The 18,926-nt window shown below is 38.9% G+C and overlaps 1 pseudogene; it reads right to left on the bottom strand.

Moving 5' to 3' along the window:
• Positions 1 to 946: 946 nt before the first annotated feature.
• On the bottom strand, positions 947 to 18,926 carry LOC134626401 (xaa-Pro dipeptidase-like; annotated as a pseudogene).

Genomic DNA, 18,926 nt, shown 5'->3' with positions numbered 1-18,926 from the left:
TTAAAGAAAATACCGAGTCATATTCTTGTTTTTACGAGCAAAGCAGAGGTATAAAATAGTTTGGCAAAAGGTTAGTGTGAGAAGATAAACTAGAATTATTGCCTGCTGTTGTATGACTCCAGTAACTGGTCTAGGTACAGTTTCCATTTCATTTCTGTTCTTGGGCCATGTAATTCAATAACTGCAAGTAAAGTTATTATGATGTTACTTTTGGATATAAAATGCCATAAATGCATTATTTTATCCTATTAGGCATTTGCATGAAAGTTTGTAAATATTAGTCTATGTGTCCCTGACTTGCAGTGCTCATTGTGTGTGATTGCTCTGAACATTTATTCAACATTTAGCAACAAATCCCAAAACACAAAGCTGGCAAACTTTCATATATATTATATATTATATTTATAATTTTAAATTTTGCCATCAGGCAATTCCATCTTATTTGTCGATTAACCAGAGAATGCCTACCTGCATTAATATTATAATATAGCTGTCTGTCACAGGGCTAACACATAGACAGAGACAACCATTCAGACCTATGGGCAATTTAGAGTTTCCAATAAAGGTATCCCCACTAACTGCATGTCTTTGGACTGTGGGAGGAAGCCGGAGCACCCAGAGAGAACCCACACAAACACGGGGAGAGCATCCACACAGAAAGACCCTGGCCTGATGGTGGAATGGAACTCAGGACCTTCTTGCTGTGAGGCAACAGTGCTAACCACCATACCACCATGCTGCTGTTTTAACATGATACTGTATTATTGTACAATTTGTCAAATAAAAGTGATCATGACTAATATGTATCAGAAATTTAAACCATCATGAAAGCTTAATGGGGATGCTGATGATTTTGAATGTGTATGTATCGTATGACTGAGATATGAGAGTCAAAGGAATACCTTTTGCGTCACACAGAAAATTTTCTGAGTTACCTCTGAGTTTCTCATTGTTGACAACTGGACTGAAAGGTTTTGCGGTGCCGACAATAAAAAATCTCCTTAACTGTGTGAGGGACACAAGTCAGCAGCTCTATGCCGTCTGCTGTGACTGCAGTGGTTTCTTCCATGAGAACCTGCAAACAATGGCACCAAAGTGGACAGTGAAACATGGCAGTCGAAACCAGGAGACATTCTAAAGCAAGCTGTCAATTAAATATGCGCAGGTATGGCACATGCACACATTTTTACTGCTGATTTAATTTCATTCTTTTACTTTGCAGGAATATCCTACTTTTTAGATTTTTTATTGCAAAAAATGAATGAACAGTGTATTTTACCTTTATGTTGGGGTTTTTTGTTTCATATTTTTCACAGTTTTTTTAATTAATTAAAATTTCCCAACATGGCTCTCACACAAAGATAAGTTACTTTTACATCATTAGTTAAAGCAAATTTGTGATTTTCCATAATCTTTTCCAGCTCATACAGTGTTTTATAAAATCTATAAGAATCTAGGTTCTGTTAGGACTTTGAATTGATCAAAAATATGTTAAAATGTCAGTTATTCAAGACATTCACTATGCAACAGGGTCTGACTTACACATACAAATCCACGCCCAAAGTAAGTGATTATACATAAGTGTATGTTTAAAGACAAGACAAAGAAAAAAGACATGGAAAGTCAGTCCTGATAGACATAATTTTATAGATAGCTGGGCCTTAAATTTTAAACTCGCTCATGTTTTCATGCTTAAAGTGACATTATCCTATGTTTATAGCTTTTATCTTCAAATTTGCACATGTGGCCTTTAGCAAATCATGAAAGAATACCAATCCTGTCATACTGTAGAACAAGTATCAAGTGCATACTTTGTGCTGAATTCATTTCTGTATTAGTTGACCCTATGTTCTGTTACCATCCTGGTCCAACATAAACAAAAAGAAGCATACTAACCCCTCCAAAATCAAAGAAGTGAGCCAGCACTTGGTTGTTGATGAAGCAGCTCTGGGCAGGGTTAGCCAGCCTGGTCCAGCAGGTGGCTGATTAAGTATATGTCAGGCTCCACCATGAGAACCATCCGTTCTTACACCAGGCGGCCCATCAGAAGATTCCTCGATCCAGGATCGTCAATTCACTCAGTGCCCTAAACAGTAAATAACAGTAGTGGTGAATGTACACTAACTAAATTGAGGCTTTTTAAAACTACAGTACAGTAAAGAAGCCAGACATTCTTGTAATTTTTATAGTGGTCTTTAGCGGTAGTCCCCCAGGATTCCTGAAAGTATTTCAAAGCTTTTCTCTGGCTGGTTTTGCTCATTTTCAGAAGAAGTTTTTTGTTTGTTTGTTAAACCATTTAAGAATGACCTGTCATTCAAAGATCGATCTGGTGGCTGTCAAAGATGCAGATTTAAGGTATTTCCACACTAGGTTTATTTTCCTGATCCTAAAGCTACTTGTATGTTTTATACTCTCTATTGTTGATCCATTTACTACTGGAAAATGGAATTCTGTTGCTGGATCCTCAACAGAAATGAATTTTCATCAAATTTTGTGCTTCATTATTTCTGTTGATAAAGACTGGACTGGGGTAATAGTTCATAAATAATATACCAATGAGATAGTATGGTTTTTTTTTTTAATTTACAAGGTCTAATATCGTCAACACAATAGTTTTATAGTATAGGTATCTAGTATATACCTCTGTATAGATACCTGTGTACATGATAATGTGTTATAGAAAATATTATGTATGTATTATAGAAATGTATTATAGAAATCTGTTTATGTTGTTAAGTACAAATCATAACTGTGATGTCTTTTTAAAATCTTTAAACTGGTTACACTTTTGGAGTTTTCAGTTAGAAAAATATAATTTAGTATTCATTACAGTTGGAGTCTTGAAAACCCCCATCTTTTAACCCCCCCCCCCCCTTTTAAATTGTTAAATTGTAGAAAGCTTTTTTTTCAGGGATGATCAGGTTGGAAGTATTTGGTCAGCTGACTGTGTTTCTCTTACTGTTGATTTCAGCTAGTGAAGATTTAGTAGTTCTACTCGAAATGCTGAGTGTTAACTGTCTTCTTTATTTACTGCATATCAGTACAAATTCCTCCACCGCAGCATGAAACTATTTATGTTCACAGTTCAAACAACATTTTATCTTCCCCTCGCTGCTGCCCTCATCCTGAACTTGTTCTTTGCAGCTTTGCCTCTTTTTGTTTGTCTCTCACTTCTTCACCAATGGTCTCTTTATTACACATCAATATTCCAGGAACAGAAACGTTTTAATCCTCTACTGTCTCCAGTCTATGACTGTCACGGAAATAAGTGCTGACTAGTTGTTATGATGTAGGCCATCTCAGAATTTAAGAGTTGTGTTCTAACCTCAGGGTAACCTCCTACATCCTGCACATCAATACCCAGGAAATGTCCAAGGCCATGGGGCATGAATACAGAGCCCAGGTGGACCTTCATCATGTCCTCCACGGTGTAAGTGTAACCAGTTTAAAATTTTTAAAAAGACATCACAGTTATGATTTGTACTTAAAAAATAAAAAAAAGATTTCTATAATATATTATCATGTAACCCTTAAAATTTTCTACATGACCATATCTATAGTTGAATAGAAAATACTATAGCCTGGTCTGATCACGGCCATCACAGCATGTGAAGATTTCAGGATGGCCTCATAGATGGCCCTCTGAACCTGCCGTTAGCTGGGAAGGAGCAGGTGATGTCTGAGGACAGTAATAGCACTCTCCACCCATGTCAAACAGACTGCATGTCTTGCATGCTTGATTACCATAATAGATGACAGAGGAATTAATACCACTGGTGGGAATAAACAATGCATACATTAAAAAGACAACTAGTAATAAAATATAAATAACTATTAATCTTCAAAGCAGAGAATACTTTAAAGCATCAAACGGATTCCAGTCTCTTGTTTCAAACTCCTAGTTTTAACAGGAAAAACGCTTTCATCTACAGGCCACTAATCCTTACAATGTTCACAATACATGGCCTTTAACACAAAAGGCCAGAACATGATTAACAACATCTCCCAATTTTTCACCCATAATGATGCTGCTAGCTCACAGCTAAAGGGGGGATGTTAATGTATTTTTTTTTAATGAGCACGGTTTGTTTTGCCAGCAAGTCACTAGGGATACAGAAGAGATGCATGGTGCCTGTTCAACTATGTCATAAACTCAGCATTTTGTGCTCCGAAAGAACAAAGGAACACAGTATTTGGTGCTCTGATGCTTAGGGCTATGGTCTCAGGGTCAGCTGCTTGACTGTTTGATCAATATGCTACAATCACTGACATTACACTCCCAAAGACAAAAACACTACATCAATGATCTTTGTTCATTAATTTTTGCACCAGGAGGATCAGACTGAAAATACCTTTTTAACTAAGCTAACCTAAAACGGTCCGATTTATTTCATGTTTATATTTATTAAACATCTTCTCCAGATTAATAGATTTTATTTTTGAGGAGCCGTTTGTGTGGCTGTATTTTGTTGATAAAGATGGCCCGAAAGTGAAATCTAAACTTTGCACCAGTTGTGCTCAAGCATCTCAACAAACATGGCATCATCTAAAAACTGAAGGCTAACTTTTTGTCTGTCTTAGAGTGCCACATTTGGTGCAGACATAAAGCAGATATAATTAATTAAAACTAATATGAAAGGACTCATGCATATAGAGCTGCTGCAGCTCTGGCTCCCATTTTCATGTTCAGTTTATGTAGTACCATACAAAAACATTGGCGCCAAAACAGAAGTGGCTGTGGCTGATTTAAATGATGTAGAGACCCCTCTCCCCATTGCAAGCATTTGACTGATCTAATTGCAGGTACATCTGTACTTTCTTTGTTTGCATGAAGCCCTTCTAAGTCCTTAGAAATAAATCAGGTAATGGATCAATTAATAAAGCCTCACGATGCACAGATACACATAAGTAAATAAGTAAGTAAAGTTTATTTATATAGCACCTGTCACAGACATGTGTCACAAAGTGCTTTACAAGAAAGGTAAGTGTTACGTTCCCCTGAGGGGTCTAGGTGGTGAGGGGAAGTAACAAAAAGTGTCCGGGTCAGAAAAAGGAGTCAAGGAGTCAAAAGGGTTAAATCAAAGAGTTTTATTAAAGTTTGTATTAAAAGTAACTAAAAGAGACGGACAAGCCGCTATCACCATTTAAGAAAAACAAACAAAACTCAAGTGTTGGTCAATAAAGTAAAACGTAAGCCAAAAAGAAAGAGCAGCTCACTAGCTGCAAACACACACAGCTCACTAGCTGCACACACAGCAAAGACACACAGCTCACTAGCTGCACACACAGCAAAGACACACAGCTCACTAGCTGCACACACAGCAAAGACACACAGCTCACTAGCTGCACACACAGCAAAGACACACAGCTCACTAGCTGCACACACAGCAAAGACACACAGCTCACTAGCTGCACACACAGCAAAGACACACAGCTCACTAGCTGCACACACAGCAAAGACACTCAGCTCACTAGCTGCACACACAGCAAAGACACTCAGCTCACTAGCTGCACACACAGCAAAGACACTCAGCTCACTAGCTGCACACACAGCAAAGACACTCAGCTCACTAGCTGCACACACAGCAAAGACACTCAGCTCACTAGCTGCAACCACTCACATGGCACTCTGGCACAGAGCTCACCTTTCCCTGGGCTGAAATACTTTTAATTACTGATGAGAGTCAGCTGTGTAAAGGAGAAAAGGTGGCACCTCAGGCAAAAGAGACTGAAGGACACGCCCACACAGGCACTTTCAGGAGGAGGCCCTGCTAGGGCCGTAACACCCCCTCCCATAAATACAAACCCATGGTTTGTCAAATTACGATAACCAAAATGATTACGATAACCAAAACAATAAAGTCCATAACCGTTGCACCACCAAAACTGTAGGCTTTCCACCTACCAAACCCCATAGGAACGGTTAGGCATTTCCTGCGGAAGCTGCCAACCCCATCTCAGTGGGTTCACAACATTGCTAGAGAGTGGCCTCAGACCCTCGAAACAGTGTCCCATGTGATAGCCAGGGCTTTGGACCATCACATGTGGAGAACCCAGCAGGCTGCTAGTGGGCCTTACAGAAACACTCCGCAGACGATTCCTCAGGTCAGGGGTACAGGCATGTTTGTTAGCCAGGGGTGCAGATCTGAGTGGTGGTGCTATACATGACCTGTCCCCCTGTAGGCCATTTTGAGGACCTGGGAAATTGTCAAACAGCAGCAGCTCGGGGCTAGTTGACCCCTTACACTGACCACAGGAGCCCCTTAAGCAACTAAGCCCCGTGTGGTCTTTTGCTGGGCCTGACAACCTTGTCAGTTTGGGAACCACAACTGACTGTTTTCAAATCAGGCCGCCTTCCCTTTGGATGTGCTTTCCGCTTAAGTGCCAGTTTCACACAATCAGCAACCACATGGCCAGGCTTGTGGCAGAAGAAACATAGTTTTGCTCTGGATCTTGAAACCACAACTGCATTAGCCTTGTTAGCTGGCCCACTCTTACCTCTCCCAGAGGTGCTATGGCACAAAGGGATATCGTGTCCTGCAGCCTTTGCTTTATGAGTCAGCTTAAACTCATCTGCCAAGGTGGCAGCTTGCTGTAAAGTGGAAACCCTCTGTTCACTTAAATAACAAGCTACAGACTCAGGAATAGAGTTTCTAAAATCCTCCACAAGAATTAGCTCACATAATGAACTCAAATTGTTAACCTGGCTTGCAGAGCACCACCTATCAAAAAGCTTTGCCTTCTCCCTAGCGAAGTCAAGGTAGGACTGACCATGTGCCAACTCCAAGCCTTGAAAATGCTGCCTATAGGCCTCAGGTACCAGTTCATAGGCTTTGAGGACAGCACTTTTAATCTTTTCATAAGCTAGGCAGTCATCCCTAGACAGACTGGAACAAGCTTCCTGAGCCTTACCTGTGAATTTACACAGCAACATCACCCCCCACACGTCTTGAGGCCACTGCAGTGCAGTTACTATGCGTTCGAATACACTGAAGAAGCTCTCAACACTGGCTTCACAGAAAACTGGAACCAGGTGGATGTTATTACTTACAAACGAGCCTCTAGACACCTGTGCACTAATAGCTGTGTCATCCATGTTGGGGGCGGAGAAGACTCAGCAAACACACCCTAATTAGGACACTACCACACCCCTCTGCCAACTCAGAGACAACTGAACAATTAACAGAAAACTACACAACTTACTTTAACTGACCAACTTACCTCTTACTGCATACACGTTAAACAAACACAACTTACCCAGTTCCTAAGCACACCAAACTATACCTACCTATCTTCTGGAGCGTGCTGGGCTCGAGGCGACTTGAAAGGCAGACCTTCAGTGACTGGAGCCCTGAATTGCCTACCCCCAACAGGGAACTTATCCCCGCCCAGGATTACTCCAAAAATAAGAAAGGCAAAACAACAAAAGAGTGCCCGAAGGAAGAACTTAATAAGTTCAGCTGGACACTCACCTAACTTAACTGGGTAGTTGGGGAAGTTGTGAATCTCTAAAGGTGGAAAAAACAAGATAATCAAAAACCAATTCCAACTCGAAACTCCCTTTTCAACTATCCTGGACGAGCCCCCACTTGTTACGTTCCCCTGAGGGGTCTAGGCGGTGAGGGGAAGTAACAAAAAGTGTCCGGGTCAGAAAAAGGAGTCAAGGAGGCAAAAGGGTTAAATCAAAGAATTTTATTAAAGTAGCACAACAAAAAGAGACGGACAAGCCGCTATTACCATTTAAGGAAAACAAACAAAACTCAAGTGTTGGTCAATAAAATAAAAGTAAGTCAAAAAGAGAGCAGCTCACTAGCTGAAAACCACCAAAACACAGCTCACAAGCTGCAAACGCAACAAACACTCAGCTCACAAGCTGTAACCACACTAATGGCACTCTGGCACAGAGCTCACCTTTCCCTGGGCTTAAATACTTTTAATTACTGATGAGAGTCAGCTGTGCACGAAAGGTGGCGCCTCAGGCAAAAGAGACTGAAGGACACGCCCACACAGGCACTTTCAGGAGGAGGCCCTGCTAGGGCCGTAACAGTAAGAAAACACAATAGTTATAAATACATCATAAAAACCCTGTTCTAATTAAAAGCTTTTTGAAATAAAAATGTTTTTAGCTGCTTTTTGAAGGTCTCCACCGACTCCAGACACCGTAGAAATAGTGCATTCCACAGTCTGGGTGCAACAGCTTGGAAAGATCGGTCCCTTCGAGTTCTAAAACGAGTGTGGGGGACCACTAAAAGATTTGATTCGATGACCTCAGGTTATGAGAAGAGGTATGTGCACGAATCAAATCATCAATACAGGGAGGGGCCTGTCCCTGTAGTACTCTAAAGGTTAAAACTAGAATTTTAAAATGGAACCTAAATCTGATTGGTAGCCAGTGTAGTGACTTTAAAACAGGAATCATATGAGCTCCCTTGTTCTCAAGTTCACTTGTCCTCTCCTGGAAGAAGAGCACACATATACGAGGTGTGACACATTCCTCCTTTAGTGTAGCAGTAGTGTTGGAAGAGACTACAAAGAAGAAAAAATAATTATTAGCAGAAGAACTTTTGCTGTCCTTTTCCTGACTCCATGCTTTTTAAGAATTCATTGAAGTCATTTGCTCACTTTTTAACCACCACATTGTCAAGCACAGGAAATACCTCAGTCGCAATACTCCACACCTCACCACTGTGCTCATATGTCCTGCACCACCCTCACATACTTTTCTGCCACTCCTGACTTCCTAATACAATACCTAATACTGCTGTCCCTCTCCTGCTACCCGATCATATGCTTTCTCTGTATCTACAAAGGCACAATGACATAGTAATATTCTCTTGATACCTCATATCTTCATGGTATGGCTCATCACTTCATCCATAGTTACTACAGCTCTTCACATCACCATTGTTCCACTGCACAGTATGTCCACAGGACCAACCGTCTTTCCACTCTTGATCCTCTTCATAGTTGCCCTCACTTCTGCCTTACTAATCCCTGTCCACTTTCTGATTCACCAGCTTTCTCTTATCCATCCTACTCTCTAATTTTCTTCATTAATCAGCTATTAAAGTGTTCCTTCCATCTTTTCACTCATTAGTACATTTCCATCTCAGTCCTTAACCACCCTGACCGGCTGCACCATCCAGTACAATCTCTTTGTCTAACCAATCAATACAAATCTTTTTCTCCTTACTTAGTGTCCAGCTCAAATACAACTCGCTAATAGCCTCTTCCTTTTCCACCTCCCCCTTTGGTATGCCTAGCTTCCCAGTGCTCCTGTCTACTTTCATCATCTCCCTGACTATCCCACTTTTTCTTTGCTAATCTCTTCCAATGAGTGCTTTCCTGTACTTTTTCATCCCACCACCAAGTTCCTTGCCCTTGCCCTTGTCCAGATAATACACCAAAGACCTTCTTGGATGTTTCCCTCATCACTTCAGCTATACTTTCCATGTCATCTGTTGACACTTTCCTACCACCCAGAGCCTGTCTCAGCTCCTCCCTGAACTCTGTGCATCATTCTTCATCTTTAAGTATCTACAATTTAATCCTTGCCTCTGCCTTCACTTGCTTCCCATCCACTGCTGCCTTGCTACATGCACCATTGCCACCAACCTGGAGTCAATCTTTTTCAGACTGTGCTGTCTGCATAAGACCAACTCCACTTTTGTAAAAATTACTCTACTTGTATATGCTTCCCTACTTCTGGAAATAACATTACCTGTTACCTCAAGAAGATTATTACAGGTAATAGTTCCTCTCACATGGTAAACAAAAATCAGTCTCATGGAAAGCTACTCTGACGGCAGAGTATTGAAAGTCAGCCAAACTAAAATAATAGCTTTTATAATAAAATAAAAATAAGCATGAGCCAAATAAACTGAAATATCATTTTAAATTGCTTTTCTGTGTTTTGCTCTAATATCTTGGCTTGACTAAAAGCCATAGGCAGCTAATTCCATATATACATTCACTGTATTTGTGTGTGCGTACACACACACACACACACACACACACACACACACACACACACACACACACACACACACACACACACACACACACACACACTCAACAATACAGTGAAAGCGTCTGCATAACATCTACATAAGTTAATGTGGAATAAATCCATTTGCTTGTGCTTCCATGTCTTGTCACTAAACACAGGCCTTTACATCTTTCTAATGTAAAATTTAAAAAATAATAATAATATTCCCACTTACCTCTCTATTTTATATTTTTCTGCCCCCTTTTTTATAAAAAAGTAACTATATGCAGTTATCAAGCTTGAAAATTACTTCTGTTTCTGTTTTTCCTAAAAATGATTTCCAATGAACATTGAAGAAAGACGTAAGGTATTGCTTTAGTGTTACAGTTTATTGGTCAAATATTATCACAAGGATCCTAACACCTTGAATCCTTTGGGTGAGCTTGAACTTTTTTCTTTTTGAATTTTTGGTATGTTCAAGGATGGTCTAACCATTTTGTGGGCTTCGCTGTAAATCCTGTTGGTGTAGCACAGGACCTCCAGCTCCATATGAGACAGCTACAAACAGAAGGAGGAGTAACCAGCTGTCTTTCTGACCAGTAAACCCAATGCACATTACAGTGAATCTACAGCCATGCAATAAATAGAAAACAACTCTTACACTTAAAGAAAACTTTGTTTTTTCTAAGAGGGGGCCCATATTCTTGTCTTTTGAGGAAAAAATTGTTGCAATATAATTTATGGAGTCAACAGTTTGTGTCAAAGCAAAAGTGCTTGTTTTTGTCAGTGACAGGTTCAGATGCAATCTTGAAACTTGCAGACACAATTAGTTTTTACAGCTTCACTAGTAAGCAGACACATCAAATGGGAAATTATGCACAGCTTTTCACACGCACAAAAAAAAAATGTAACATGTAAGTAATGTGTAACAAATAAGAATATGTTGGTGGTTTATTCTGCTCCAAGTATCCTCAATAGAGAGCTGTCCCAAGTGGCTGATCTTTGTGTGTACTTTAAGTGATATATAACAGAGTTATTAAATGGCACAGAACAAGCATTTATACTTTGACACAGTCAATTACCCAGGAGGATTACATATATACCACATTGTGGATTATATTATAACACAATCAGCAGCTGTTTTGCAGCTGCTGATTGTGTTATTTAAGCTCAAAATTACACCGATTCCACACACCCAACAGACATAGTTTGAAAAAAGAAAATGCCAACACTTAGTGCAATATTTGTACTCTAAAGACTGAAATAAACCTAATATACACTGCTAAAAGAGGAATGGTGCAAGAACCATGTGTCACACAGCTTTTAAATGAGATCTTGTCATTCCAGTGGAAACTTTGTAATCTACTGCTGCAGAACTGATGAAAATGTTTCAGTCCACAACTAATGTAAGTTTTAGACCGAAATCAAATTTTTCCTTTGCTTGCTGATTCATACTATTAGAATTTTTTGTGTGCACATACTGTAGCTTAGTAATGAAGTGATTTAAAGTTTTTTTTTCACAAATAAGATAAATAACACAGGGCACTCACCCCAAACACAGGCAGTAATTAACATAAAAGGGAAAGAAAGCCCATGAAAGATAGCCATGCAAGCTGGAGTAAGAAGAGGGGGCAGAGGGTTCAATCAAGCCCTGCTTCCCAGGAGGTGTGCCTGAAAAGCATTCCTCCTCATTTTAGAAAATGTCAATTCATCTGGAGGGTGCAAACCCTAATGCCAAGGACAACCAGGCAAGCACGAAGTCCATTACATCTACACAGACCCACTCCTAAATTGAGAGGAAGGGGAAAAAAAGAGACGTTTACAAGAGAAGTCAATGTTTTTATAGCAAACACGCCATTACCCAACTGTGCAGCTATAACTGCAGAGGTTCGTGAGAGTCTGACTAAATACAATCTTAGGCAAAAGCTTTTTTATTCTTATCTTAAGTGGACTTCTTCAGTAATACATTTTAATTACCTACCATTGCATTCATGAGTGGGTTTAAAAGACTGTTGTTCTAAGCTAATTAAAATAAACAAAAATAAAAATGAAAAAAGGACAATATTATACATAAAAATGCAATATGATGCAAATGGTTACATTCCATAGAGATGAGTATTTGAAAAATGTTTTACTGCTGTTCATTTTGTCTTGTCTTGCAAAGCGCTTTGTAACATTGTTTTTGAAAGGTGCTAAAAAAGTGTATAAATAATAAAAATAATAATTAAAGTAATAATCAACAAACACAAGACAGCTTGGTTAACTGAATTACATTTCAAATTTAATTAGTCAGCAGGAATCAGTATATCAAGTTTTCTGCAACATTAGTTAAAAAATAAAAATAAAAACATCCATTAAGAAAGTATAATTATGTTGATAATTATCTTGCTAGTCGGCGAAATTAAACATACTAACTCCATCAAAGGAGGCAGATGGTGAGGCAAATGCACCCACTATCTGTATTCTGTCCTCACTGCAGAAAAAAAAATATAAACAGACAAATAAGGTATTATATTGCCATGTTATGCACTCAAAAGTTTATACAGCATTAAATGTTTTGTGGTGTCTAGAGTTAATTTGTTTTTTTGAAAACTAAAAAAACAAATGTGATATTAGTGCTTAAACTATGTATTAACAAAGGTTTTTTTTAATATATATAAATGAGCTGGGAGCCAATTTAAAGTAGCATGCAGAAGGGTGATTAGGGCAAAAATAACCAAATAGTTGCACATTTATTTTCAGTGATTGACACATACCAGTGTGAGGAAAACTGCTGGTTTCAGGACACAACTGCTGTTCAGTGCAGCAGAATTAACAAGAACAAATTTTCTGCTACTTTCAGGCTGCAGAATAAAGGTCATTTTGGAAGGAACCATTGTGCCTATGTGGCCTCTCTAGCACTCAGCAGCACACTGAATGATATAACTCAACAGACTTTATTACTCCTCTGCCAGCAGCCTAAATGTCACCTAATAGATTCCTAATTCAATGCACACAGGTACTAAAGTGATATTTTAGTACTGTTACTATTATTAATAAAACTAAAATTATTTCTTGTATTTATTGTATTCAAACCCTCTTTATCCTCAAAATCTAAAATCCAGATTCTAGCAGCTTAACTTCAGTTGTATTAAAGAAGGTAGATGGATTTTGAGTTTTGACTTAAATAAGGGAAGAGAGCCAGTATTCCTGAAATCTGGAGGAAGTGAATTCCATAGTTGAGGGGGCAGAACGGCTGAAAGCTCTGTGCCCCATAGTGGTGAGTTGGGCAGAGGGAACAATAAGGTAAGTGGCGGACAAAGACCTAAGGGAATGAAAAGGAATAGTAATGTGGACTAAATAACACAAGTAGGGAGGGCCCAGGTCATGGATACTTTTGAAAGTGAGAAGTGATATTTTGAAAGGCAGCCAGTGAAGCAGTTGAAGAACAGGGGTGATGCGCTCTCTGGAGGGTGTGCAAATTATGATCTGGGCTGCAGAATTCTGGAGGAGTTTCAGTTCGTGAAGGGACCTGTTAGGGAAACCAAAGAGAAGAGAATAATAATAATCGATCCGAGAAGTGACAAGGCTATGGAAAAGCATAGCAGCAGCATGGGGCTGGGAGGCTGGGGACGATTGATGTTATCTAAGTGGTAGTAGGCGGATCGGGTGATGTGATTAATATGAGACTGAAATGAGAAAGTGCTGTCGAGGATGACACCCAGACTCTTAACCTGAGGGGAATGAAGGATGGAGGAGTTGTCAATATTAATGGAAAACTTGTAGGATTTGGTTAGTGTGGAAGCTGTGCTGATGAGTAGTAGTTTTATTACTATTGAGTTTTAGAAAATTGGAGGAGAACCATGATTTAACCTCCATGAGACAGTCACAAAGGGAGATGGGTGGAAGGGTAAAATTGGGTTTGGAATAAATATACAGGTGAGTGTCATCTGTGTAACAGTGAAAGTTAATATTGTATTTCCAAAATATGTGACCAAGTGGAAGCATGTAAATAATGAATAAAAGAGGCCCCAATACCGAACCCTGGGGCACACCAGCAGAAACAGAAAATGAACCTGAAGAGTAAGATTTGAGTTTAATGAACTGAGAGCAATCTGCACGATATGAGGTGAACCAGGCAAGGGGGGTATGATTAATGCCAGTGAATGCAAGTCTTTTCAGAAAGATAGTGTGAGAAATCATATCAAAGACCATTTTAAGCAGCTTATTATTATTATTTTTTATACTAAATGCAATGAAAGAGATTTGATGTTTTCCATGACAGAATCATGTTTGTTTTTAATGGAGTGTCACCTGAAGAACTGAAGATCAAAGGCATTCGATTCTGATTTTCAGCCTTGTCCCTTGCACACAGTTATTTCTCCAGATTCGCTGAATCTGTTGATAATATTATGTACTATTGATGCACTGTGCAATAGTACTGTGCAATGTACTGTTGATGTACTGTGCAACAGTCTTCATAATTTTACACTGAGGAACTTAATTCTGAAACTGTTCTACAATTTGGAGATGAAGTATTTTGGAAACCGATGAACCTCTGCCCATCTTTACCTCGGCGAAACTCTAAGAAGTCCATCCCCAAGATGCTCTTTTTTATCTTCTGTTATGTTACTCTTTTGGTGCCAATTAATCTAATTAGTTAGCAAAATCTTACTCCATCTGTTTCTTTTAAGTATCAGCCTTTTACAGCCTTTTGTTTCCCCCACCCCAACCTTTTTTTAGACATGTTGCTGCAATCAAATTCAAGATGAGCTTATATTTTTAATGAAATAGTAAAATGTCTCACTCGTTGCATGTTTTTATTTACATTCTACTCAGCTTTCCAACTTTTCTGGCATTGGGTTTATAGTTTATGAATGAAAAATCGTTAATGTTTGCAGTAGTTGTAAATCTAAGGAGTAAAACACACATCAGTCAACTAAAGCAAGATGAAAGAACTTTGAAGTCCACGGAATTTTTTCAACAGCTTATTTGTAGCCGAGAAGGCAAACGTAACCTGATGGACATAGAACTGCATCTATTATTTAAGAGAGCCAAAGATATGGAAACTAAAAACACTCTCCCAACAATAAATCATAAAGATGAAAACCAAATACTTTTACATCACAAATTCAAGTATTTAAAGGTAAATTGCCAGAATTTTAAGCAGGGTAGTGCCCTGAAGTATGTGTGCATGAATACCTCCCAAGTCTGAGCGCTGCCTAAAATATTCATGACCTGCTTTGGATAAGAAAGAAATATTGTTCTCCTCTTGGTTCGTCTATAAGTAGCACTGTCACATGAATGCTGAACACCACCAACTCTGTCTTTTCTAGATGTCAGCTGTGGGTCATGCAGTTGACTTTTTCCTAATTTTACTTGCTGTGTTAAGCTGGTATTACTTCATGGAAAAACTGGCAGATGAGTTGTGTCTTAACTTGTGATTAATAAAGGTATCTAACACCCCAGGCAGGTACGAAGATGTAAAAATACCTGAAATATAATCTGAAGACTAAATCATCAATAGGACAAAGTTTAAATATGGAAATAATTGTAAAATTATGTGATCATTTATTACCAATTTATAGGCAAATTTTCGGTCAGTCAATGCTCTTATATTGTACTCTGCATATATTTTATGATTTGTTAACATGAACACCTCCAGAATAGCTCTGGTGCTGTCAATCCACCAGTACAGCTCCCCTGGGAATCTGCTGTCAGCACTGATAGACATAACCGTTTTCCCAGTCTCTCAAAACATGCAATTACAAAGAGCATGAACTTGATTGCATTTTTCCCACTGGGCTGTCAAAATGAAGCAAATGAAATTCCACGTTACAAATTTAAATAATAAAATTCAATATAAAAGTCCCCTAAGAGTATCGGTGGTTGAGATCTTTCACCGTTGTGCATTCTAATGAACTGTTGCACCAAACGGATTGTTGCTGTGATGCTCCATGTGCTTTGGGGGAGCCAAAAACTGGGTTGTGAACTGTCCTCTGAGATTTCACATCATCCCACAGAAATATCAGCACAGGTCCCTATTATCATATTACAGGTGATCTTAAACTTTTAAATGCATGTTCATTTAAAATTTCAATAACATGACTTTTTCACAATATATAAATGAAACGGGACCTGCCATAACAAGGCATTCATACCTACCGTAGAAAAAGTAGCACAGTGAGGATTCTTCTTCAAAAACACCATTAGCATATTTACACACATAAACTTCTGAAAAATGTTAGGAGAATCAGACTATTACACTTTTTGAAGTTGCCCTTTATGACAGCCCCAGGCCTTGTGTCAGTCTTGGTTTGTGGGCCTGCCTGTTGCCTCCTTATTTTTTAGGTCTTAATTAACAGCTCTTCCATTCTAATAGAGGAAATTATTTCAGCTGCTTGGGAGCCCATACAAGCTCGTGGCCTTCCAAGATGTCTCTCTCACACGCTCCCTCTCTCTGACTGATCCCTTTCAAGCACCCAGATGTGTTTTCATTTGCTTTGGTTTGATTGTGTTGTAGTTATCCCTAGTTTAAGCCACACATGCCCTTAGGCTAACTCCTATTCTCTTTCACATTTTTTATGATTATGATTAATAAATTTTGATGTGGTGAATATTGTTGCTCTGTGGAACTCCCTTCTTTGTTATAGTTTAAATGAGCCAGGCATAACTTCTCACATGTGGCACAGAGCAAGAAATGGCATATATCAGCAGAGCTGTCATAACTGAAAATAGTGCATTTAATTTAGGCTCAGATGCTGCCTGGGTAGAGCATGCAGGAGGCAGAACACATGAAGGCCACCTGCTATTTGTGAATACACCCGACTATTAACTGTACTTTTCACACATCAGTATAATTATACATCACACTGACTTTGTACCGGGGAGCTGAAAGGTTAGACTGTTTAATCAAAGTCCTTCTAAAAGCAAGTCTCACTATTCATCTTGAACAGCTCTAGGCACCAATTTTGATTCAATATCTAAATTACCTTTAATTTAAATAGTTACATAAATAGGATATAAAAACTGATGTATAAAATCAGCAGTCAAATATGATAAAAGTTGTTCAAAGGGTTTCTTGCCTTTGCCCCAAAATAAGGTTGTAAGATGCTTTGACCACACCAGAGAGGCTGGACTGTAGAACCAACACTGACAGACTTGCAGGTGTAGTGCACCTCATCAACAGCATACTTCTTCCTCAAGTGCTCTTTAGGAAAGATCCTGTCAAAAAATGAAAAACATAAAACTGACAAAAACAAGTGCACTTAGCAAACTATACACATGAAGTCAGAGGGATTTTAAGAGGCTTGTCTCTTAAAACAAAACTGATGGGTTATAACTTTGAAGTCCAGTTTTGAGGACAGATTTCAGAGGAAAAAAATAATACAGAAACAATAGTGCAGAACATAAAGTGCTTATCAAATTACTTTTGAGTGACAGTTATTATTATTTTTTTTATAATAAAATGACAAAAGATTCTTTTACGTTTATAGATAAGGGAAAAGCAAATGGTCAGATGGTCAGTATCACATTATAATGTTGATCATCTTAAGTTAACAATCGATGTGGAGCAACATTTATTTAATCCATAACGTGTCACATTCACAATTTTTAAAGTGGAGCAATCAAATTTGCAATTTCACATAATTTTGTAGTTATTTAAGTAAATAAATACAAATGTACTGTTCTACGTGAACTTGCAATTCTGCAGCAGTGCTGTAGTCAAACAGCCCTGAGGCAATTTAGATAATGATACCAAATATTACCTATTAAATTTGGCAATAAAATAACACACAGTATCCGTCAGCATTTCTTTGAAGGTTCAGCTCACTGCTATGGACTAGCTGGTGATGATGTTGGCCTTGTACACAGCTCTTTGAGGATCAGTGTGACTCACTTTCCAATCCAAGCAGCATAGCTCTCAGGCAGTTTAGGAACAAAAAGAATGGAGTCCACATGAATGGCTCCTAAGCAGTGAGCCTCAGTCACTCCAAAAGCCCGGTGGAAGAAAGACTCCTGTACAATTCAAGAATCAGTTACAGGATTAATGAGCTAGCTTTGTTCAAAAGAAATATAAGAGCTTCCCATTGTCAGGCCACTTGTGACATCAAAAATAACCTTCAATATGGCAACTGATTTCTGTTCAAATTCACATGGTGGAAAACCTAAGATCATAAAGATAAGTAATTCCTATAGAATGTGCAGGTTGGTCTGCATACTTGTGACAGAGTATGGTTGATTATGAGAACTGGAGAAACTTGCAACTTGACTTTCACCAAGTGAGGTGTTTATCCACTCAAATGAAATGCACTCTGGGTGATCAGACACAACCAAGAGCAAACTCACTGCCGGCTTAAGGCCCGAGAAAGAATGAATAAAACCAAAATTACAAAGTACCTACCTGTCTAAAGAGGACATCTGCAGTACCTCTGTGCCTTTTCTCCTCCCTGCAGCACCACTACTGACTTTGGCATCACACCATCTTTGGCTTTCAGCCCCTGGCACAGTCGCCATCAGTTCTCGGTAAAAAGGGCAGAGAACACCCTCAGGGTGTCATTGCCCAGCCAGTAGACAGGTCTGAAAGGACAGAAAGACAAAATATCTCAACATGGCTCAGGGTGGAGTAGAGAAAATGATTCATAATTGAAGTCCAAATTATAACTGTCCTGTATCAAAGAGCACAAGCCTGCAAACACAATCACCACACTGACCATGCTGCTTGCATTATTTACTTATTCTCTGATATCCTGATATTTGTATCACATAAGATTAAGCTACTTTTAGCTGCTCCCTTAAATGCAAGCGGTCACCACAGCATGCAGTTCTGCATATTTGGCTTTGCCAGACTTTTATGCAAGATGGTCCTCCTAATGCAACACCCGAGATATGATTCAGTGTTGTCTTCTGATTTTCTCACAATAGAATTTGGCTTCCCAAAGAAACCAAACCTTTCCAT

This window comes from Pelmatolapia mariae, linkage group LG1 (genome assembly GCF_036321145.2).
Source record: "Pelmatolapia mariae isolate MD_Pm_ZW linkage group LG1, Pm_UMD_F_2, whole genome shotgun sequence".
NCBI classification, from domain to species: domain Eukaryota; kingdom Metazoa; phylum Chordata; class Actinopteri; order Cichliformes; family Cichlidae; genus Pelmatolapia; species Pelmatolapia mariae.
Note: the sequence above shows the minus strand (reverse complement) of the source record. Positions and strands in the feature narration are given on the sequence as shown.